The 26,266-nt window shown below is 35.5% G+C and overlaps 1 protein-coding gene across 3 annotated transcripts in view; it reads left to right on the top strand.

Annotated features, from left to right (window-relative positions):
* LOC122798186 (squalene monooxygenase-like) overlaps positions 1-26,266 on the top strand; it is a 1,096,774-nt gene that overhangs the window by 894,569 nt on the left and 175,939 nt on the right. The gene's annotated exons all lie outside the window — the stretch shown is intronic.

Genomic DNA, 26,266 nt, shown 5'->3' with positions numbered 1-26,266 from the left:
AATCACTGTTCCAGCCCAAAAAAACATTAAACACTTCCAAACACATACACACATACCCTAACCCTAATTATACCCCCAAAAAACAGTAAACAGCTAAATACACATATCACCGTAACTCAATCATACATCTAACAAAAAAAAACAAAACAGTAAACATTTTAAAACATATGCACTTACCTTAACCCACACCCTAACCCTAAGGTCAGTAACCCTTGCACATTTACGTAAACAGTTCCAAACACAAACACACTTACCTTAACCCTAATCCTACCCCCACCAAAACACAAGTAAACAGCTAAAAAAACACACAGACACACACACACACACACACACACACACACACACACGTAACTCAACCATACATCTAACGCAAAATAAAAAACATTAAACACTTTCATACTGAAAAAATATTTTGAGCTCTCTCTGCTTACTGCTTGCTGCTTCTTGCTGTGGGATGGATCTGAAGTGTTCTTAAGACACGCAGTCTTGCTGGCTGGATTCTGCTAAAATTCAAAGTCTGGTTATATTTGCATTCACAGTCTGTTGCATACAGAAACTTGCAGAATATACACTGATGAGAGAATATACTTTGCAGCATCAACTTTAGAGAGCAGTAACAAATAAATCAAACGGAACCGCGTTGCAGCTTAAAAGTACTGTTCCAACTTTACTTCTCATATAGTACAGAAGATGTGAGAGATATAACATTTACCTTAGGACTTGTGTCCCTATCATACCTCTAACATAACTGGATTTATACAGCTCTTTATATACAGTTTTAGTCCTGTAGAAACAATACTAAGCTTCTTTGTTTAACAATGTCTTGTAAGAGACCAGCTTTTCTGACAGTGTGAATATCCTGTAACAGTGTCCTGATGTCCATGTAGAAAAACATATTTTTGAGGAAACACATTGTTCTGTATTCTATTTGGATCTGTGTATATGAACATATGTTCTTGTGCCAATGCTGATAAGCATTTCCTGTTTTTTATGCAGAAAAACATATTTTTGAGAAAACACATTGTCAGAGATCAGCTTTTCTGACAGTGTGAACATCCTGTATTTTATTTGGATCTTTGTATTAAAAAAATCTGTTCTTGTGCCATATCCTGTTTTTCATGCAGAAAAACATATTTCTGAGAAAACACATTGTCACAGTGTCATAAACATATCCTGTTGTTTTAGGAAACATATCGTGTCCATCCTGTTATTTTAGGAAACATATTGTGTCCATCTTTTATATATACAGAAAAGCATGTCAGTGTTCTTTAAAAGCAGATTTTGCATTTTTGCTCTTGCATACATCCTGTTTCTGAGTCTGTAAGGGAAAAATGTCCATTCAGCAGATTCCTTTTCCAAGCCATGGTCATTTAGTATGACTGCTGATCACATATTACTAAACTCTGTTTCTGCATTTAAGCAAGCCTTTTCTTTCAGCATATTTACAACATAATTAATTTCAGACTAATATTCATAAAATCTAACAATTCCCTCTGTTTTTAAACATACTCAAAACATTTTATATAGAAAACACATTAAGAAACAAACCCTTTAGTCTTCTTTGATACAAGTCAAAATGCAATTTTACATAGTTAATACAATGATATCAAGTATTACTACAAAACTGAATGTATTTAACAACTTCTTCTTTTGCAGACCATTCTGTGAAAATATTTTTTATCAGTTATGAGCTGTGTCTGCTTTACAAAGCTAATAAAGCTTACATTTGGCCATCAGATAGGAAGCCCACATACATTGATAAGAAGCATACTGAAAGAGAAGGGAGAGATGATTATAAAGAAAATTTTCAGGGGGGAAGGTACCATCCAACATACAGGAAAACCCAATACCATCAGAATACATACAACAAGATATAATTGACAGAAATAAAACAAAAGCATATGTATCTACATGTAATGGAGCTATGAATGAACATTGTAAGGAATCTTCCAACTACAAGGAAGCAGACAATATAGAGATATCTTACAGTACGCAGATTATGAGCACTTTTAAAGGTTTTAATGTATATAATTACTCAGATTTTTCAGTTAAGGAGGAGTTTTATACCTTGTTGGCCAAAGGCATGAAATTTATACCCTATTCTAACTTCAAACTAGTAGAGAGCATCAAAGACATCAAGCTATTTTGTAGGAAGTTAAATTTAGCTTTGCAATTTGAAAAAAGTGGACTAGATAAACCAGAAGTAGCAGGGATATTAAAGAAAAAAAGTTGTTACATTCCTGCAAGTAATCCAATTATCAATCAGTATGAAAGTATGGCATGTAATGATATATATAAGTTTAATAGAGAGGTCAGAAAGAAGTTACAGAAGAGTAAAGAAGTTGATGACAATTTAAATACCAAAGAGAGAGAATGTTTGAATATCCTTATGAAGAACTCTGAGATCAGAATAATGAGACCAGATAAAGGGGGAGGGGTGGTCATATACCCACAACATGAATACAAAGCAGCCATACTCAGTATTTTAAATGTATCAGACAATTATGAAACTATATCATGGAATCAAGTTAACATAGGATACAAACGTATTGATTTGTACATAGAAGAATACTTATTGGACAACAGAATAACTAAAGAAGTATATGATTTCATACGGATTGATAATCCCATGATGGCCCACATAGTGGGCATTCCAAAGATACATAAGTCTATATCTCAACCACCTTTCAGACCCATCATATCAGGATCAAAATCTAAGACATTCAATATTGGACATACTATTGACAAATGGGTTAAAAATATTTATAAAAACATACCACATTTGATGATAGATTCTTGGGATTTTTTAAGAAAACTAACTCCACAGCTATGCAATAAAGAATATTTATTTGTGACGATAGATGTCTGTGATCTATTTTCTAGTATACCCAAGGAAGAAGGATTAGAATATTTCTGTAATAGCCTGAGAACATATTCAGAGTTATCTTGGGACAAAATAGTAACAGTTATGGATATGATGTCATTGATTTTAGACCACAATTACATCTCATATGAAGGTGAGATATATAGACAGAAAAAGGGAGTGGCTATGGGTGCATCATGTGCACCCATATTTGCGAACCTTGTAATGTTAGAATGGGAGAATACATATGTAATGAACAGTATATACAAAGACAATATAATACTTTATGCCAGGTTTTTAGATGATATTTTTATATTATGGAAGGGTGATAAGGCAGATATAACAATATTTGTAGAATATATTAATACCACCACTGAATTTCTGAAGTTTACACACAGTGTAAGTGAAAATGGTATTCCGTACCTAGATACATATATTTATAAGAAGGATGATGGATATGCATCTAGAGTGTATAGAAAAACAACATTTTCTAACGACTATATATATTATAATAGCAATCACCCGAAATATGTTTTTAAAAATATTGTAAAAGGACAGTGCATAAGGGGAGCAAGAATGTCATCAACTTACAATGACATGGAAAGTGAGATGACTTTCATATATAAATTATTTAAGGATAGGGGATATCCGACAGGGATATTGAAGACACTATAAAATATGTTTGCTCCGAATGGAATCACAAATATATCCCACTATTAGGTAGGCCTGAAGTTTTACTTCAAAAGGATGTTAATAAGGTCTATAAGGAAGGAAGAGTTTGTGTGTTGACCTATTCACCCTATGTGAATTATATCAAAGAAATTGTGGAAAGATGTTGGGACATAATTACAGTGAATGAAGGTATTAGAGAAAAGTTAGGGAACACACCTACTATAGTATACAGGACAGCCCCCAACATTAAGAAACTATTAGAGAAGACAGGTGGAAAAGAAAAAAACAATAGGAATATAGACACACACACTAGAAAATGTGGGAATTGTTCTCAATGTCAATTTATTTATACAACATCACATATAAGATTAGAAAATGCCAACTTTAACAAGATCAAGAGTAAGGGAGGATGTTGTCACACCAAACAAGTTGTATACATAGCTCTATGTAAATCCTGTCCAGCCTTCTACATAGGGAAGACAGAAAGAAAGTTAAACAAGCGGATTTATGAACACAATTACAGAATAAAAACTAAAGATCAGAAGAATGCCCTGTATAGACACATCCAAGAAACAGGGGATACACATTCCTTTTTATTCTCTATCATAGATCAGGAATTCTTGAACCCCAGAGGAGGAGACTGGAAGAATAATTTAGCATGTAAAGAGAGCTGGTGGCAGATGCTTACTGATGCAACAAGAAAACCAGGATTAAATGATTTCATTAGCATCAAGCCTTTTTTAAAAACATGATTCAAAATAACACGATGTATAGGTATGTAGGAAATAAGGTTCTACCAGTTTTCTGCCATATTATCATTCATGCAATAGGCAACATTTAATGTAAAGGAACAGAACTATTGTACATAGTTTTAACATTAATAATTTTGTACATCAGTATATATTATATTTATATATCATACAGTATTGTATTGATTTTATATTGTATACAATGTATTAATGATGTATTATTTATTTATTAATTATTTATTATTATAATGCATAAGTATTTGTAGAGAGATATTTCATAGTATATATATATTTTTTTTAAATAATTTTACATATTTCATAAATATATTTGTGCTTTTATATGAGAACTCTATATAATAGAAGTTTTTAACATAAGAAGAATATAATAAGTTATAATTCCCCAGTACAAGCATAAATTTGAGTATGGAGGAAGTGCAATATAACTAGGCATATGCCTTTAAATTTTTGAAATTTTACAACAGATTTTGGCGCCAAATACTGTTTAAATACAGAGGATGTGTATACAAGAGTTGTTCTGAGGAAGTCTGCTATAAGCAGATGAAAGCGCTAAACTTTTGTTTTTTGGCTTCATGTTATTACGTTATATGTAGACCTGTGTGTAGTGTTGTTGTGGATTAAATATCAGGTGGTGAACATCAGAGGATCTGTGGAACCTTTATTGCCGTATTCCAGCAAGCTGGTGTTTGTTTTTGATCAGTTTAACCCACTTCTTCGATTTTCTCAGTGTCTGCTTTAATGTTATTTTTTTTTAACGATCAATTTATTCTTTTGCAATCACATAATTTAATTTATGACTTAGAACTGTTTCATTAACTCTTTGCAACTGTTGAATTAACTATAAGACAATAACTATGTGCTACTGCAAGCATTTATACACTGCTGAAAATATACAATTTTAATGTCATTTTAACCATAACATTGTGGTCATGTCTTTGAACTGCCCATTAACATCTTGGTAAAGTACTGAACTGGGCTTAGATAATAAATATTTGAAAGCAATTATTTTACTGCGGTAAAACCAGTGATATTACAACTTGACAAATTACTTTTGAACTTATTACGATGTATCCTGTACAGTATTTACACAGACTGCTTGCTATTTATGCATTTTAATTTACTAGGTACCCTGGACCCATTGTTTTCTTTAAATATGTTTTTTTCACACATATTCATTACTAGACATTAATTTCATTTGTACTGAATTTTTCTGCATTTGTACATACAAAGACTATCATTTGTACTGAAATTTTCTACATTTGTACATACAAAGACTATAAAGTACATTTAGTCTAATCTTACAAATTTAATAACATTAATATTGAGCAAAATCTTGGAAAATGTTTATGTCTCTTTAGAAATATCTAGTGGAATTGATACCATATCCATATGTCCTGTTATTTTAAACTACACACTCAGCAATTGGAAACATTAATGCTTTTTTTATACCAACATTGTTTTGCCAAAAACATATTACAAATAGTGACCAATCTTGTTCAATTTTTTACATATCTTTACTCTCTTTTGTATAGCTGTAATCAATTTTAAGCCATCTCTTGTTTTTTAAACCATCTCTTGTATAGCTTTACAGTTTAACAGGTTGTAAATACAATTTAATACTAAACAATACAATAATAACCATTATGATAGTTATTAACAACTTGTAAAATATCTTATCCTGTCAGGTTTAATTCAGTTTACCAGTATTTCTAATACACTAATACCTGTTTTTTCCTCTCCCTAAAAGAGTATTGTCAAGAAGGAATGAGATATTTTTTCCTGTAGCTTTATTTTAGACCCTTATTATTTATTTTTATGTAGCTTTATTTCAGACCCTTGTTGTTTATTTTTTCTGTAGCTTTATTTCAGACCCTTGTTGTTTATTTTTTCTATAGCTTTATTTCAGACCCTTGTTGTTTATTTTTTCTGTAGCTTTATTTCAGACCCTTGTTGTTTATTTTTTCTGTAGCTTTATTTCAGACCCTTGTGCAGTACTGCTTATACAGTCAGTGTAAAACTGAGAAAGTGCCCCTCCCCCTGTAGTACTTCAGCACTGTTTACCTGCCCTATGCTGTGAGAATAGAATGTATGTCAGCCCAACACTTTGGTTATACATTTATTTTATTAGGTTACTAAATAAAGCTTTCACTGTATATTACCTCTAGTAGGTATTTACACCCTCCTGCACAACTGATTTGAACTGTATATATACTATAGCCCATTTGCTGGCTGTACTTGATGCAACTGAGTTTAAGTGACATCTATGCACAATTGTGACATTTTATTACAATTACCAAATAGTGTTGCCTGTAAACATTTTAACAATTATGTTTTAATAACAATGATGCTTTAGAAAAACTCAAGCTACTTATCTGGCAATCAGTGTTGTTGTTTATCTTATCTTTCCAGCATTTCCTGTAACTATTCATTCAGTCTAGGACGGTCTGAGCTCACATTTTATATTCTATAAACTATAATTAATTATTTTGGCATTTTTCCTTTAATGTGATTGTGATTTGCATAACTATGCATTTCTACTACATAAATAGACATTATTTTACAATTACCTTACATGGATTTCAGTATTTTTTATTTATTTATCTATTTAACTATTTAACTGTCCTGCCATTAATTTTACAAAAACTGTTTGAATAATACCATCTGTGATTTTCTTTTTAAAATTCAGAACTTTAACTGTTTGGTGTTACTATATAATTATAAACAAATTGTAAAAAAACAAAATAGATATTAGTTTAACCAACACATTTATATTTATATTATTTATATTTGCTGTTGTCTGCCTGTTATTCTTGTGTATTGTAACAGATGTACTCTAGATGAAAAGAACACACATGCATGTCTGTCTTGTATATGTATATCTTTATACAAGCATGTCATGTCTTGTGACTTTAAATTTTTACTCATCTATTTTTATTTAATTTTATACACTAGAACAGTTTTGTTTACCTTTTGACTATGCTAATGAATGGCATTCATATGATTTACTTTACTGTAGTACTGATAGATGTCTTGCTTTAACTGAATGAAAGTAAAACATTTAAAAATGATTTGTCCAGACATCAGATCCTACCATCCTACCATGTATGTTTAACCATTTTCAAAACATAAACATATTACAAAATATATTTCTTTTGCACAGATTAACTGTGTATGCAGGAAGTTCCCAGTCTCTGTCAGTTCAGCTAATTTATTTCTTTTATCCTGCAACTGCTGGTGAATTTCCTGAAATGATGCATGGTCTTTCTGACATTCTTTAGTAAGCTGTTCTGCTGAATTTGAAACTCCTATGCACTTTTGAAAAGATGTGTGTATAACTTGTCTAAGCTTCCTGAACTCATTGTGTCTGTCTTTTAGAAGTTTACTACATTCCTTTGTAACAAAATGTACTAGGGGTTCTATCAGTAACTGATTTGACTCACATGTGGTGACAGGACATAACTGTTCAACATCAGAATGTAATTCTTTATCATGAACAGATCTGTCTTTACAGTCTATTTTTTTAGCAATACGATGCAATATTATTTTATGGCATAATACACAAAATGCAGTTTTTGTTGAAGCACACAATAAACATTTGTCATATTCCACATGGTTCTCTTTGAGATACCAGTCAAACATTGCAATACATTTGCATAATGCCTTACTATCAACCTGCCCTAATAAGGTTTTACATTTACTAATGTGCTGTGTATACCAACATAGCAATTTTTTACATTTGCTTAAATTATGCATGAAAATATCCATACTGTCTAATCTAATATCCAAGACTGTTTAATATCCAAACTGTCGAATAGCAACCATACTAAAAAATGTGACGTAGAAAAAAGTCTTACCAGTGAGCAAGAAAACAGGTGATCAGGCTGTTGTTGCAGATGGCTGGAAATTTTTCAAAGTCACTTAGAAGCTGGGAAAGCACAACAGGCAGTGAACTATTGGGCTAGTGGATATCCCCCTTTTCTTAGCAAAGTTATGGCACTGCGACTGGAACTTCAGTCTCACTCCGAATGTAGACGTCTAAAAAACTTTACTACTGCAAGCTGCATAAACTGGAATACTTCTGTTCAGAATTGACACATACGTACAAATGTTAGTTACTGCAATTTGACTGAAGTGACCCTCTGCAGGGCTTACCATCACTCCCCCTGTGTTTGAATGCAGATTGTAGGTTCAAATGCAGGCTAGCTTGCCATTGAAAAAATTATATGGAGCTAGTCACTCAGCTGCCTCGCCATTGAAAAAATATTTTGAGCTCTCTCTGCTTACTGCTTGCTGCTTCTTGCTGTGGAATGGATCTGAAGTGTTCTTAAGACACTCAGTCTTGCTGGCTGGATTCTGCTAAAATTCAAAGTCTGGTTATATTTGCATTCACAGTCTGTTGCATACAGAAACTTGCAGAATATACACTGATGAGAGAATATACTTTGCAGCATCAACTTTAGAGAGCAGTAACAAATAACGTTTTATAATAAATCAAACGGAACCACGTTGCAGCTTAAAAGTACTGTTCCAACTTTACTTCTCATATAGTACAGATGAAGTGAGAGATATAACATTTACCTTAGGACTTGTGTCCCTATCATACCTCTAACATAACTGGATTTATACAGCTCTTTATATACAGTTTTAGTCCTGTAGAAACAATACTAAGCTTCCTTGTTTAACAATGTCTTGTAAGAGACCAGCTTTGCTGACAGTGTGAATATCCTGTAACAGTGTCCTGATGTCCATGTAGAAAAACATATTTTTGAGGAAACACATTGTTCTGTATTCTATTTGGATCTGTGTATATGAACATATGTTCTTGTGCCAATGCTGATAAGCATATCCTGTTTTTTTATGCAGAAAAACATATTTTTGAGAAAACACATTGTCAGAGATCAGCTTTTCTGACAGTGTGAACATCCTGTATTTTATTTGGATCTTTGTATAAAAAACCATCTGTTCTTGTGCCATATCCTGTTTTTCATGCAGAAAAACATATTTCTGAGAAAACACATTGTCACAGTGTCATAAACATATCCTGTTGTTTTAGGAAACATATTGTGTCCATCCTGTTATTTTAGGAAACATATTGTGTCCATCTTTTATATATACAGAAAAGCATGTCAGTGTTCTTTAAAAGCAGATTTTGCATTTTTGCTCTTGCATACATCCTGTTTCTGAGTCTGTAAGGGAAAAATGTCCATTCAGCAGATTCCTTTTCCAAGCCATGGTCATTTAGTATGACTGCTGATCACATATTACTAAACTCTGTTTCTGCATTTAAGCCAGCCTTTTCTTTCAGCATATTTACAACATAATTAATTTCAGACTAATATTCATAAAATCTAACACATACATATGCACTTGACTTAACCCACACCTTAACCCTAAGGTCAGTAACTGTTGCACAATCACGCTCGGGAGCTATACCGGACAAGGGACCACACTATACTCCAGAACAGGCAAAGCAACGAAGCGATCATGCGACTTTTTTCCCAGGGAAAGAAATTACTGAACAGCCGCTTCACTGTTTTGCCTGTTCGCCCTACATGTGTCGACAAAAATGCATTCAACAAAATGCATTTTCGTCGTTCTAATATGAACGCAGGAGAACATAGTGCAGAATGGCACAATGGCACAAAAACCCTGCAAAGATGCAAAACATGTCACATGATTTGTATAGCTTCCAACATAACAATTTCACAGAACAGAAGTTTCAAGTTACAGAGTTCATTCACATGTACTTTGAAAAATGCAGTTTATCTAATCAAATGCAGGAAAATGTCTACAGACAGGAAACATAGGCGAGACAGGCCAGTTAGTCAGAACTAGGATGAATGCCCATAACCACAAAGTCACAAATAAAATAAGTGACATGCCAGTATCAGAATACTTTCCCAAGTCTGATCATTCTGAATCAGATATGACAGTTACAGTTCTTAAATGACATTTCCGCATACCTTTGGAAAGAACAATAAAGATTAAGTTAATTCAATTGTTCTGTCTGTCAGTTAGAGGTATGAACCTGGATATTGGCTTTATGAGACACTATAATACCTAATTTTCTGGCAACATTCTGGTCAAAATAGTAGTAACCATTAACTTGGCAGTAAGTCCTTAATGCTCAAACACTTTTAACAGTATAACAAAACTTTATCTAGTTCAGCTGTTCGTCAGTACCTTAAGGTGACAAAACATCACCATTTTTTCTCTCTCTCTCTCTCCTTTTTTTTCTCTTTCTCTTACTTAATAAACCACAGCCTGTGTAGTGTATTGACTGTATACAATACTCATACACTCTAGCCCTGTATCTTATTCTCTTGGTAGTCCCTGCCTTTCTCATTATTGTGAACTGTACATTATTGCTAATTTATATAATCTGGTAACAAAATTATCTGTCTCACAAATATTGTTTATGTAGACAGCCTAATAATTTAAAAATGATAATTTCTTGTTTTCTTTAGATTTAACTTATCTTCCAACACAACTCTGGTTTTGAAATTTATTTTCTCAATAAATGTCAAAGCAGTCTCCCTCAGTGTTATTTTCTCTGCTAAATGAATTCTAACTGTAATGTAACATAACAAACTTTGATTTTTATAGCATGTCATAATCCTGTTCTACAGTTTCAGTCTCTCTCTCTCACACATACACATGCACGCGTACACACACACACACACACACACACACACACACACACACACACACTGCACGTCTCTGAGGTGTAGCATGAGCTGCATTTTTTCTACACTAGCATTTTCAAGATTTATTTTAAGCCAATTAGAAAGAAAATTATGTATTTTCCTCTCTAAGAACAAGTGGATGTTTAAGCACTGTATTTAACATAAGTAACAATAAATTTCTGATGAAAAGCTCATGCCCGCTCAACAATTTGTGCAACTGCAAAACCTATGTTTGTCCAATGAAAGGTATTACATTACATCTGTACTCCAGCATCTTTGGTTTTGTGTTACATAAGAAACATGGCATTTCTTTAATTTTTTCTTCGACAGTATGCTAGGATTGCAATAATTTGAGTAACATTATGAGTAATAGTATTTCTTTCATTCATGTATTGATATATACATAAGCTGAGCCTTCAAGTCTTGTAATCCGAGTTAATGTGTACAACAGCAGGGTTAAAAGAGACAGGATATTGCTGGCTGTGGTTTACACCACCCGAGTTAAATATAGCATATTTGAAGCAATAGCATACAGTGCTTATGTAAATGTAGAGATCTAAGGACGGATATCAAACAGCTATAAATGTAGAGATGAACAAAAGTATAGAAGTGCCTTACAAATGACGTATCAGGTTTGTTTTGAAACTAAAGATGGTATGTTCTTGTTTAATTAATAAACAGAGAAAAAAATGTATCTGAATGTTTGTCATTAAAGATTCATCCGTGGTATCTGGAACACTTTTTTCTTTGTTTATTGACCTTTTTGGAGCTTGGTCCAGACATTATCTGCATGAGCACTTGTTGACTCATTCACTTGTCTAATTAATAGGTGATACTGTTTCATATTTTGGATACATAAACTGAGACAATGGCATCACTGTGGACATTGTGTGATTTTTTTATATTTATCTTTTTACTTTAAGTCTCTAGCCGCAGTGCACCTCTAGAGAAAACTGGCAATTGTTGATAGATTAAAAATGAATATACCACCAACGACAGAATGGCACCAGTAATTTATTGATATAAAGCAACAACCAAGATGAGCGCTTTTGTCTCAAACAAGAGACTTCAGCAGATCTAAAATAATATAATGCTTGCTCACAATTTATAGCCACACTATTTTGCTATTAACCAATTAAAACAATAAAACAATAAATTTAAAGAAACACTCTTAGCCACTTAAAATGGTATAAAATAAACGAACAGAAAACATTTTTTGTAATAATAGCAGTTTTTCTTTAAGAATGGCTGCTAGATTGCCTGGTTGGTTGTTTGGTTCGCCGGATGGTTTGTTTGTTGGTGGGTTAGTACAGCCTGATACATGTTTTAATCCAAACTGAAATACATCCAGAATTTTTTTTTTTATTTTCAATTAAAATAACATTTACATAATATTTTTAAATATCATTTTAAACAATTATATACAATATTTACAATAGCCTGACTTTCAATTATATACACTGTATGTTATTAAATATAGAATTAACAGATCAGTTATCAGAGATACAATACTGATTATTGCAGAGTGTCCAACAAAGATATAACTTTCTTCCAAGTATTACTTACCAATGGCCTGGGATAAATTTGTAGTTCTTTGATTTTTATTTCCATCACTGCAGTTGTCTTCAGTAAAGTGTAGAATTCTTCCAAGGTCGGGGGTGCATTTAAATTCCACCTTCTAGTTACGCATTTCCTAGATATAGCAAGTATTGTCCATAACAAATACATATTTGTCTTATTCAGGTAGGGGCCTTCATTTACATTTAGAATTATCAATACTTCAGTTAAGGTAAAGGATTCATTAAATAAAGTTTGTAAAAAATGATCGACTCCATTCCAATATGATTTAATTTTATTACATTTATAAAAAATATGAATCTAGTCTGCTTTATTTGACTTTTCACACCTCCAGCAAAAAACATTTGTAGTATAATACTATCTGGTGTTAAAAATACTCTATTTAAGAACTTCCAGTTAAATATTTTCCAGTACTCTGTTAGAGGTGTAATTAACTGATAGTAAGATGTTAGTTTTAATTTCTTCGGTTAACTGCAATGGCTGACCTTTTGTTAAGAACTGCCAGTACGATGGTTTGGGAATTGTTTTATATGTTAACAACTCTTTATATAGATTTGAAATGGATTTTTTCTATTCACAACTATTATATATAAATTCATACAGAAAACTTATTAGATTTGGAATATCTTTAAATGAGGAATTATTAATCAAGCTGCATAATCTTGAGTGTACATTAGAATGCTTTGTAAGGTTAACCAGTCCTGTGTTGGAATATTGTAAGCAGTTTTTATCATATGTACATCTAAAACATTTAATTTATTTACACATTGAAATCAGCATAAGAATCCATTTTGTTCCCAGGAGGTTATTGTTTCCCTATATATTTTGTGAGGAAAGTTCTTAGTGATGGTAAATGTGGTTAAAATGTCAAACCAAAGTTTTAGATCTATGTTTGCATTGATAAGTTTCCTAAAGGAATTGATGTAATTATTAGTCAATGTTGTTTTAGAAGGTTTTGTTATATTATATTGTATACTTATGCATAGTATGTACCAGGGTTTGTTTGATTTGTCTACTATTAAAAATACTTTTAGCAGATTAAATTCATTTGTTAATATAGCCGTTGTTAATTCTTTCCAGTTGGCAAAATAATTTGGGTTTATCCAGTCTATTGTAGTTCTAAGCACAGATGCTTTTATGTATATTTCTATTTCTGGGAAGTTCAATCCTCCTTGTTTCCAGGGTCTAATGTGATGAGTTAGAACAACTCTATTCTTTTTGGGATACCATAAAAATTTTATTAAACATGAGTTTATTTCTTTAAGAATGCATCTTTCAGGAATTAACTGTATTGCTAATGCTACATATAGTATTTTTGACAATAAGACTATTTTTATTAATTGCAATCTTTCAAACGTTAATATAAATTTGTTCCACTTTTTTATATATATTTTTATTGTTCCAATAATGTTTTTATAATTTATTAATATTGTTTCGTTTATATTTTTGCATAACACTATTCCTAAATAATTTAGCGAAAGTTCTTGTTTTCCTATGATGGATATATCTGTAACTTGCAGTTCTTTTTTCTTATTTAAAAATAGAAATTTTGATTTTGATCTATTAAAGTGTAGACCTGAAATCTTATAAAATTTCTCCATTACTTCTTCTAGCTCTCCTAATGACTCTCTGGAGTTTGATAAGGTTAATAAAATATTATCAGCAAAAAGCATTATTTTAGATATGTACTGGTCACAGACTTCTATTCCTTTTATTCTTGGATTATTGCGCATTATTTCTGCAAGTATTTCTATAGCCAATGCAAATAAAATAGGAGAAAGGGGGCATCCTTGTTTAGTACCTTTCGTTATATGGATAGATTCTGAGGTGAAAGGATCTAATTTAATGTAGGGTAAGTTATTAATATATATATGTTTTTTAGTAATAAGATGAAGGGGGGAGGAAATTCAAACAATGCTAAAGTTTTAAATAGATATTCCCAGTTGAGGGAATCAAAGGCTTTTTCTATGTCTAATCCAATTACAAGTGTTTCTCTATCTTCTTTATTCACATAATCTATAAGAGTAAGTATCCTTTTAATATTATCATGTGTGCCTGTTATATAAAAATCCAGTTTTTCATTATTAATTGTCTTTGAAAGTGGGATTTTCATTATTTTAGCTAGTATTGACATGAATATTTTGTAATCATTATTCAGTAATGATATAGGTCTGTATGAGGTGCAAAGGTCTGATTATTTATTATCTTTTAAAATTGGTGTTATGAGAGAATATTTCCATGAGGGTGATATTTTTGCTTCTGACTGGACTTCTAGCAAAGTTTTATGAAAAAGGGAGATTACTGTTGAAGGGAAGAGTTTGTATATTTCCGTAATTATACCATCTATCCCTGGAGCTTTGTTAGATTTACTTTCTTTTATCTTGTCAACAATTTCTTTGTAGGATATAGGTTTTTGTAGGTCTAGTTTTAAATTTTCAGGAATTTTTTTTATATTGATAAGGTCTGTATCTAAGTTTATTTGGTTGGTATCTAAATCTTCTTTTTTGAAGTGTTAAAAATGGAACCGAAATACTTCAAGGATGTCTCTTATATCTGATCATTTTTTCCCTTTCTTTTCATGATATATACTACTAATGTCATTTGCTTTAGATTGTATTTTAATTCTTGTAGATAAGTTATGTAGACATCTGGGGGAGGTGGCTAATGAGTATTTTTAAATTTTCCAAGGCTAGACAAGTTTTGTGTGTTAGAATTTCATTATATTTTTTATTTAATTCCTCTACTTCTTTTTTGACTTCTGGACAATTCTGATTTTTTTTAGATTTTGCTGTCAAGAGTCTGGTTTGCAAGTCTAATGATTCAGATTCCCACTCTCTAACTTTGGTTTTGTACCAGCTAAGGGTCTTACCAAATAAATATGTTTTTAATGAGTCCCAAACCATGACTCTACGGATTTTTGTTTTATTATTAATTTCAAGAAATAATTGTAGTTCTGACAACATCCAGGGTCTGAATTCTTTAATTTTTGTGATATATGATGGAATTCTAGTTGAGAGGATTAAAGGTTTAAACTCTTTTTGGAGCTTCACTATCAGAGAGTCACAATATGAGAAAGGGCATGGAACTACTGAGAAGTTGAGGATTTTTGTTTGTAAATCCTGAACTACGCATTTGTCTACTCTGGTTTGTGTTCAAAATCTATGGTCTTTATGGGAAAATAATAAGGATGTATCATCTTTTACTTTAAAAGTGTCAATTAAATGAAATTAATCAATCCACTTTTTTAAGGATTTTGAAATAGTTGCTATGTGAAAAGACTTCTTGGTAGTTTCAGAAGCTTCTAAGGTACAATTAAAGTCTCCTCCCAGTATAAGATTTCCTTTATAATTGTTGGAAATAAAATCTAGGTGCTTTTTAACCATTCCTGCTCCAATTCCTGGGAACCAATATAGATTAGCTAAGGTCCATATTCTGTTATTAAATTTAATTATAACAAATGCTAGTAGATCTTCTTTGTCTTCATATTTATAAATAACTTTTGGAGTGATTATGTTTTTCTTCCAGGGAATTGATACTCCTTTTGTCTTTGTTCTATAGGAGGATTGAGCTAAGACTGTATAGTCCTTAGGGTTCCAAATAAAGCTATCATTAGTCTTAAAATTAATTTCCTGGAGAAATAGTACTTGTGTCTTATTTAGATTTAAATATTTTAGTAAGTTTGATCTTTTATTTGCATTATTTAAGCCACTAGTATTTAATGATAAGAATGTTAAATCCATTTCAAGTTATTGTTGGAAGAAACCTTTTGCTTCTTTTTTTATTATGATTATAGTAGTTATACCATACTCTCTGATAACATTGGATGTTATTTTTGTGTGTGTAAACTTGGGAGTGTAATTTAATGTTCTTTCTTCTTTAAATATAAGTAGGATAAAATTCTGGTCAGGCTTTAAAAAAGTACTTCTATAAAACATTAATTCTAAAGTATCAAATACAAGTAAATATGAATTTCCCATTAAACATGGAAGAAAGTCATTCCTAATCCAATAGAGAAAGATAGATCTATTGGATTAATCACCCATACCTTTAACCAACAATATCAACTGAGCTCCATACGTTAAATTATTATATGGAGAATTTTCTTAAAAGAGATATGAAATTCTATATTATTCTATTATTGTTCGATAGTATTTTATATATCAGAATGGAATGTTAGTAGTGTAAATAATTATGTCGACTTAGAAAATATCCAATATTTAGTTACCCTTAAGAGACCCCAAACATGTCAGATATGTCATTTTGGATAAATTAAATGCAATAGACGGGCATACACTAAATAAGCCAACAACAAATAGATTATTACTAAAATAATTTGACTAAAAGGACTCTACAGGAGACAATGAGTGATTACCAATTAAATATGAATTTACTTTAAGTGTACTGTCTTCCTTTACTTTCCCACTCTTTAGCTCACCAACTTCAACTTACACTTACGAAAAGACATAGCTTATCAGTGGTATCCTGACTCAGAGTAGAGGCGCCCTACCTTCTATTGTGTAGTGCTTTTACATATTTATAGATTTACAAAGCAGAGTCTAAGAATAAATTATGATCACTCTGACAGTTACCATCCTGCCTAGGGCACCTCCTGCTTCCAGAATGGGTAATCACATCAGGTCTAGAATGAATGTGAAGCTACCTATATGGTAATCAAGACTTACCTTAGGTAAGTATTAATCAAATAGTATTTAGAGCACCTTAGAGAGTTGTCGGGGCAGTTAGAATACTCTTAAGCCTCTCCTCCCTTGACCAAAAACAGAGATTTCCCTTCCCTTTCTTTCCCTTGTTTTAAATCAGTACTAATAAAAGAACTTCAGCAAACATAGGTAAACAGAAATAACATTCAGTAGCCCATCTTGTACATGACTCGCAATCCATTAAACAAGTCAGTGACTAACATCACTTCAGTAAACATTCTTCTTCTTCTTCTTCTTTCGGCTTTTTCCGGAGCACCTTGTCCGCATTGAATGGCAGTGGAGTTTTACGGTGTCGAGTTGCCAGCCTAACCTTCCACAGAAGGCACACTCCGCACACCTAGGGCCAATTTAGAGTGTCCAATCCACCTGCAGCATGACTTTGGAAACCCGCGACCACAGGAGGACATGCAGACTCCGCACAGAAGGCACCCCAGCCGAGGATCGAACCGGAGAACCTCTTGCTGTGAGGCAGCAATGCTAACCACTGCACCACCGTGGCCGCCCCACTTCAGTAAACATTATAAAGGCAAATTAGAAATTATTTCCTAGCTCTTTAAATTTTATGATAAAGCAAAAAGTTAACAATAAACTATTTTAACTAAAAGTATAAAGCATTTCAATTTTTCCTTGCATGTATACATTTCTACTTGTATTGTAGTGTCAATAGCTGTCTTTGAAATCTGTACAATACTTCACTTCAAATCATTAATTCAGGTTTTTGTCAAAACGGCAGCAATATTTCAAGGGCACAATTAATATTTAGACTGATGTTTCAAATAAATAACTTGTCAGTTGCCAATTGAGTTAGTTTAGAATGTATGGTTTGTGCAAATATAGCATGTTGCAAAAATAATATGTATTTTTTCGTGTGCTCTAGAGACTGTCATATGCAAGTGACATATATAATGTAGCATATACAGAGCAGATTGCTTATGGATTCAAGTTGTTAAAGTAAATTATGCTTATTAATCACGCAGTTTCATTTAAATTCACAAGTAATTTGGGGACATTTCAGTTGAGTTTCCAGGAATGCGTAGTCCAATGTGAGTAACTGAGTCCACTTTTCCTCATAAACATATGTCACAATTCATTAAACTAAGCAGAGTCTAACATCTGTCTAATAATCATTATAAAGACAAAGAATAGTAATTTCCTAGCTCTTCAAATATTCTAATATCGCAAAATGTTGACAGTAAACTATTTTAACTGGAAGATTAAAACATTTCAGTACTTCCTTGTGAATATATATTTTTACTTTTACTGTAGTGTCAAGAACTGTGTTTGAAATCTTTTAGTTATGTACTTACCATAACTTTAGATGTTTGGGATCCATCTCGCCTACATTCTGTACTGATGGGCTCGGAGCCGATCCCTCGGCTCCGACTCGGCATGCTATGCTATAGAGCGAAGCCTCTTATTGGCTGAGCTATTCTCTATCCCAGGATGCACCACCACTAATCCCCCAGAGCTTGTTTGTCTGCACTCATGCACACATACATAACTTGTTTATATAACATTGCCAGATGTTTCAAGATGAAACAATAGAATTTGGACCGTCCGATCTCTTCTGATCTCCAAGGCAGGGGGAAGGAGGGTGGGTATTAGGAATGTAGGCGAGATGGATCCCAAACATCTAAAGTTATGGTAAGTACATAACTAAAAGATGTTATGTGATCCTATCTCGCCTACATTCTGTACTGATGGGACAGCATCCCTAGCACCTAATTCCTGGGTGGCTCACTGGAAAACACTCCTGAGCACTGTGGAACCAAATGAAGCTCGCCCCGAGATGCCACATCCAATTTGTAGTGGGAAATGAAAGTGTGCGGGGAAGACCACGTAGCCGCAGCACAAATGTCACTAATGGCAAGCTTAGAATGGAATGCTATTGAAGTAGCCATAGCTCTTGTAGAGTGAGCTTTGACAGAGGTCGTAAGCTCTTTATTAGAAGAGGAATAAGCTTGACTAATACAGTCCCTGATCCATTTGGCAATAGTGACCTTTGTGACGGCTTTGCCCAATTTATTATCCGAAAAGGATACAAACAATTGATCTGTTTTCCTTGTTTGTTTGGTCCTATCTAAATAAAAACGCAATTGCCTATGGACATCTAATGTGTACTCCGCTTTGTTTGAGTACTTTGGAAAGAAAACTGGAAGTTCTAATGACTGTTGTAGACAAAAACTGGAACAAACCTTAGGGACAAAGGATGGATTTGGCCTGAGAGATACTCTATCTTTGTGAAAAACCAGGTACGGAGGTTTTACAGACAAAGCTTGAAGCTCTGAAACCCTTCTGGCAGAAATAATCGCAACCAGAAAGGCAGTTTTCCATGATAGAAATTTCAAATCACATGTTGCTGCCGGTTCGAAGGGGGGGGGGGTTAAGGCACGTAACACCACATCAAGATCCCATGGAGGAGCAGGATGAGAAATCGGAGGTCGTAAAAGCGCAGCACCTTTCATGAAGGTCTTACACAATCTGTTGCTCATTAAAGGTGGGTTTATAGATTCGTGAAAATTGGAAATAGCTGCCAATTGAACCTTGATGGTAGAGACTAAAGAACCTTGATTGAATAGGGAAGTTAGAAATTTCAGGACTTCCGATACAGGAATAGTGATGGGATCCAGACCTCGGAGTTGAGCCCAAATAGCAAATCTCTTCCATTTGCTAGTATACAATTTCTTAGTGGCAGACTTGTGGGCCGAAGATAAGATATGTATGACTTCTGGGTCTAAGGTATAATTCCTGACTATAGTCGGAAGAGAAGGAGCCAAGCTGTTAATTTCAAGGTGTGGAGGGACTGGTGGAGTAGTCCCGACTGATGAACTAATAGGTCTGGGATCTGATCCAGGAACCATGGACCGTCCAGTGCATATTTCCGAAGATAGGGGAACCATACCTGATGAGGCCAGTAAGGAGCAACTAAGATCATTTTGCTCCCCAAGTGAGACGCCTTTTGGATCACTCTGGGAAGGAGGGGAACTGGAGGAAAAGCTTATAGCAAGCCGGTGGGCCAAGGATGGGCTAGTGCATCCATAGAGCTCTCCCCCGGAGCCGGGGTGAGGGAGAAGAACTTTTTGCACTTCGCATTCAGCGGGGTTGCGAAGAGGTTGCAACAAGGAATTCCCCATTTGCTGAAAATCTGAGTTGCAACCGTATTGTTCAGAGACCACTCGTGTGGAGAGAGGATCGTTCTGCTCAGTCTGTCGGCTATCACATTGGACTTGCCAGGGATATGAGTCGCCACTAGAAATCGTTTGGTCGACACTGCCCATTCCCAAACTCTCATGGCCTCTCTGCAAAGGGGGTAGGATCTGGTCCCTCCCTGCTTGTTCAGGTACCAGACTACTGACATGTTGTCGGAGTGAACGGCAATTACGCCCTGAGGGAGGTAATCGTGAAGGGCTTGTAGGGACAGAAACACCACCCTCATTTCTAAGATGTTGATATGAAGGAGGCTCTCTTCCAAATGCCATTTGCCTTGGACTGACCTGCCCAGGGAATACCCCCCCCCCCACCCCATCTGGGAGGCGTCCGTAGTCAAAGTGGCCACAGGAGGAGGTGGAACAAAGGATCGTCCCTGATCCAGATTGGAGGGCACCAGCCACCAGCGAAGGTCCCGTTTGCAGCTTTCCGTGATCCATATGAGGTGACTGAGAGGGAGATCCTGAAAGGACCACTGTGTTGAAAGAAGCCACTGGAGAATTCTCATGTGCAACCTTGCTAGGGGAACTAGAAGAACCGTGGCGGACATAGATCCCAATAGCTGCAGGACCATTCTGGCTGGGGCTTTGGATCTGGGAAGTAAGGCTCGAACTTGAGCCTGTATGGTTTGTATCCTTTCTGTAGGAAGATAGACCCGCATTCGGTTTGAGTCTATCTCTACTCCGATGAATCTTATGCGTTGAGATGGCAGCAACACAGACTTTGGCCAATTGAAGGTGATTCCAAGGGAAGTGTCCAGTGATATTGTGGCTTGTAGGCTCTGCAAAAGTAGATGCTTGGAGGTGGCAGTTAGGAGCCAGTCGTCTAGATACGGAAACACCTGGAATCCTAGACTTCTCATGTGAGCAGTCACGACCGCCAAACATTTGGTGAACACCCTGGGGGCTGTGGTGAGACCAAAGGGCAGCGCGCGGAACTGAAAATGACTGTCTCCTAGGCTGAAGCAGTCTCCTGGATGCTTGATGTACCATGATATGGTAATAAGCGTCCTTGAGATCTATGGAGCACATCCAAACACCTTTCTCCAGCAGTGGAAGAATGGATTGTAGGGTGGCCATTCGGAACTTGGACTTTTTGACTGAACGATTTAGAATACTGAGATCCAAAATGGGCCTCAAGTCCGCGGTCTTTTTTGGCACCAAAAAGAATCTTGAGTAAGTCCCTAATCCGATCTGGTCTGTGGGGACCGGTTGGATGACTCCTTTTTGAAGCAGCTTTGAGACTTCTAAGGCTGCAATTTCCCGTTGACTGGGTGGCGGGTCTGGGATTTTCTTGGACGGAGGTGGGGAGTGAGAAAAGGGAATGGCGTAACCTCCGGCGATAATTCGAAGCACCCATCGGTCCTGAGTGATACCTTCCCAGGCTTTTAGGTGCCTTGAAAAATGACCCCCGACTGGCTCTGGAGCTGCACAGTCAGGCAATCCCTCAGGGATTGTGAAAGGCTGAAGAGCCACGAAAGGACTCACGGTCTCCAGTGTTGCGGGGGCCTCTGCCGCCTCTGGGATGGCGTCTTCCAGAAGAATTTCCCCCTCCTCTGCCTCTAGAAGGGGGATCATCCTGCTGTGAGGGATAAGACTTCTGAGATCTACGGAACCACATTTTCCCTCCTCTTTTAGCCTTGGGGTAAGGCCGAAAGGGAGTGGAAAATCGTGTCCCTATGGCAGTCAGAGTCTTACCTTCTTGCTCGCAGCAGGTCAATGTGTCCTTTACTTTGGGTCCAAACAAAGAGGACCCATCAAAGGGAACGTCGGCAAAGGAAGACTTGAAGGCTTCCGCAAAATGACACAGGCGGAGCCAAGCTTGCCTCCGTAGAGCAATACCTGTACCCGCCGCTCTACTCGCCCCCTCGGCCGCATAAGAAATGAGCCTCATGGATGAGTTTGATATGGATGACAGCGTAGCCAACTGAGAGCCAACCGTCTGGGCCAGCTGCTCAGGTAGATTACCCAAGAGGGTATCTGAAAGCTCCTTGATCAGATCCCTCTGAAACCTGGTGAAGTGCATTAAATAGTTCAGGGATCTTAAAGTAAAGGCCGCTGAACTGAGGGTGCGCTTACTGTACCGATCCATGCTCCTAGACTCCTTATTAGGAGGATGGACAGACGTCGAAGCCTCTGCTACATCTTGTTGGGTAGCAGATGCCACCACCAAGGCATCTACAGCCACACCTTTCGTCAAAAACTCCTTTTCTGGGGGTGCTGACAGGAACTTATCTGGGCAAGCAGGCACCGGTTCCACAGAGTCTGGGTGTTCCCACGCCCTTCGACAGATCAAATCTAGGAGCTCACCGAAGGGCGGAGACACCCAGGAGGCGGAGGGCTGAGCCCCGAAGGCCTTAAGGAACACCGACTCATCAGCAGAAGGGGGTTTGGAATGCCGACTTCTCCATCGGCTCCAAAGGACTGGGGGACCGGCTCCGAATGGACTCGACCAATATCGGTTTCTGAGAGAGATCCCAAAACAATTTCCCTCGGTGCCGAGGAGGGCTTCGGCGCCGAAGGGGAAGAGTCTGAGCCGGCAACCCTCATCGGCTCCAAAAATCAGTGGAGCCGATGAAGGTGACCCGCCTCTCGACGCCCCAGTCCTCGGCTCCGAAACCAGAGGAGTCGAGACTGGAGGCATCGAGGCAGACCGTTCCGCCCTTGGCTCCGAAGTCCGTGGAGCCAATGGAGAAGCCTGCCTAGGTTTCTTAGCAGTCGGTTCCGCCGGGCTGGTCGGAGCCGACGCTTTCTTCTTCTTGGTAGGAGAGGATGAGGAAGATAAGGCCTCCTCGAAGGAGGGTTTAATCAGCCCTTTCAATATTAATTTATTCTTCCTCCCTTGGAGGACTCTAGATGAAAAGGCGTGACACACGCTACAGGACTCCTGTAGGTGCTTGGCGCCTAAACAATATACGCACGAGGAGTGGTCATCGGTTATAGACATCTTATAACCGCACCTCGTGCACTTTTTGAACCCTGAGGGTCTATGTTCTTTTGACATAATGCCTATCAAAAAACACTAAAACAGGTAAAAGTAGCACTATCTAGTCAGAACAAAGATTATACCACAATACAAAAATTTTAACTAACTTTTTTTTTTTTTTTTAAACGACACAATACAATATAATATCAGAAAAAAACGCTAAAAAAAAAGGAGGGCCAAGACCCTCTAACTTAAACAGGTACTTGACCTCCTTGAAAAAATAATAGACACTAGCTGAAGAACAGGGGAAGGCCCCTCTAACTTAAACGGGAAACCTTTCCCTTAAACAAACACACAATTTTTCACAACAAAATGCACCAAAAAACACTCGTACAGCAACAATAGCTGTTAAAACAGCTTTTTGGGTAAGAATAAGAAATTTCCTGACAGGAAACTTTAGAAAAAAAACAGTACTTAGCTCAGCCAAGTTTGAGACCACGTCCTAGCTTGTAAGCGGCAAACGAGATCTGGGGGATTAGTGGTGGTGCATCCTGGGATAAAGAATAGCTCAGCCAATAAGAGGCTTCGCTCTATAGCATAGCGTGCCAAGTCGGAGCCGAGGGATCGGCTCCAAGCCCATCAGTACAGAATGTAGGCGAGATAGGATCACATAACATCTATGCATTACTTCACTTCTTTCAATTCATTCATTTTACAGTTCAGATTATAGTTTGTCAAAATGTCAATAGCATTTCAAGGGCACATTTAATATTTAAACTGATATTTTAAATGCATAGCTATCAGTTACCAAGTGAGTTTGTGCAGACTGTGAGGTAACTGCAAAGATAACATGTTGCAAAAAGTGATATGTATCTTTTCATATGCTCTACAGACTGACAATTTCAAGTAACATACAAAATGTAACTTCTACAGTGCAGACGGCTTGTGAAATCAGCATGTTAAAGTGAGTAATACTTTTTAAACAAGCAGCTACATTTCAGTGCACATGTAGTTTGGGAACATTTCAGCTGTAACCACAAAACAGACCCTGTCCAGAAAAAAAAAAAAACTAATAATCCACAGTCCAGACAAATGAAAGGTACCACCACAAGTCGCTGGAAAGAACTCAGAAAGTTTATTTTAATGCCACAATTAAAATAATCCATGCGTTTTCATTCAAGTAACCCTCAGACTTCAACAGAACAAATAATGACATACCAATAAGGTCTGAATATATATTCTATCATCAATAATTCAATTAAAAAAACAAATTTAAAAACACAGAGTAAAAACATTTTTTAAAATAGAAATGCATAACTATAAAAGACAAGGAACATACTGAAGTCCGTGAACATATTGAAAAATGCTAATAAAATACAATGTGTAAATAAATAGGTAAGCATAAGCTAATACTGTTAAATAAGTATCAGACCATATTTAATAAACAGAACTCCTAATAAAGAAATTTAAAAAATGTGACCTGATGAAATAGGTATATGAACAAATAAATACATGAAAAGATTTTGTGTGTGACATAAATCAAAATTTGCTATAGATAATAACAACTGTATGACAATCAAATATTGCAGGATTATAATTTGGCAGCCCTCAATCTGAGTAGGGGCACCAAGGAAATGTGATCATTGAGACCAGGGGGTCAGATGGACTCCAGAAATACCTGCCAAAAAGTTTCTCTATATTTCAATTTGTGTTCCCAGCCCCCCCCCCCCCTCAGCTCCCTGGAGACAGTTTCAAGAACAAAAAAAGAAAAGTTTAGGTTGGAACATGATACAGAATGTTTATAAAGTGCATTGTTGATGTTGCCTTTGTTGACATCATTACTGTGTTCATATAGTCTACGCTTCAACTGTCTTTCAGTCTTACTAACGTAGAAACTGTCAACCCCCAAAGGTAACCAAGTAAACAAGACCTTGGGAGGTGCAACTGGTGTAGGTTTTGGCAGTTAGAATTTTTTGTCTAGATGGTAAAACAATCTGTTCCTCGTTAAATTCGTTTGTCCGGACTGTGAATTATTAACATCTCAGTTGTGTTTCCAGCAATATGTAATCCTGTGAGGATAAATATTTACAAATAATCCTATTATGTATTTATTTTACCTTGTTTAGGTTGTTTTTCATTTTAATAACTAAACATTATTTTTTTTTATTATTTGTTATCTGTGAGGCTAAATGCAATTTGCAGATTCACAGTTTCCTTAGAAACTGCAGCAATTGCTTACTGTTGCTATGGCAACACAAACAGAATGTGAATTACAGTAGATTTTTCTATCCTTTTTTTTATGTATTTGTTAATACTAAAAGGAAATACTTCAAAGGACATATGTGCATGAATGGAACATTTCGGAGTTAATCACGAACATCTCCCCAATCCCAATAAGCATAACAGTGACCATCATTAATCTAATAAAAATTGTAATAATTAATTAAGTTCACTGTTCCAATTAGTCTACCTTAAAACTAGATTTTAGACTATTATTTATCTATGTATAGATAGTGAGTTATTAAATATATACAGACTATATTAGTATAGTAAATAGGAGAGAATTTAGAAAGGGAGACAAGATGCAGTTAAAACAAATAATAGGAAAAGAGAGAAGAGAGAAAGAAAATAGAAAATTAAGAGAAAATACACATATACTACATGTATGTTGATTTACAGTATAAATATTTTATGTGCTATATAACCCTCCTATGAAAGAAAAGTACCCTGTTTTACATACCTGAGGTAATGTGAAAACTCTCGTGTGTCATCTATTTTCAAAAAATATAGACAAAGATTCCAGTAGTTAGTTTCCTTTGTTTTAAAATTCCAAGCAGTAAAAGGCCCTAT

Source organism: Protopterus annectens, chromosome 3.part1, assembly GCF_019279795.1.
Source record: "Protopterus annectens isolate FY-2018-M chromosome 3.part1, PAN1.0, whole genome shotgun sequence".
Taxonomy (NCBI): Eukaryota; Metazoa; Chordata; order Ceratodontiformes; family Protopteridae; genus Protopterus; species Protopterus annectens.
The sequence above is the reverse complement of the archived record's forward strand: the minus strand, read 5'-3'. Positions and strand labels throughout refer to the sequence as shown.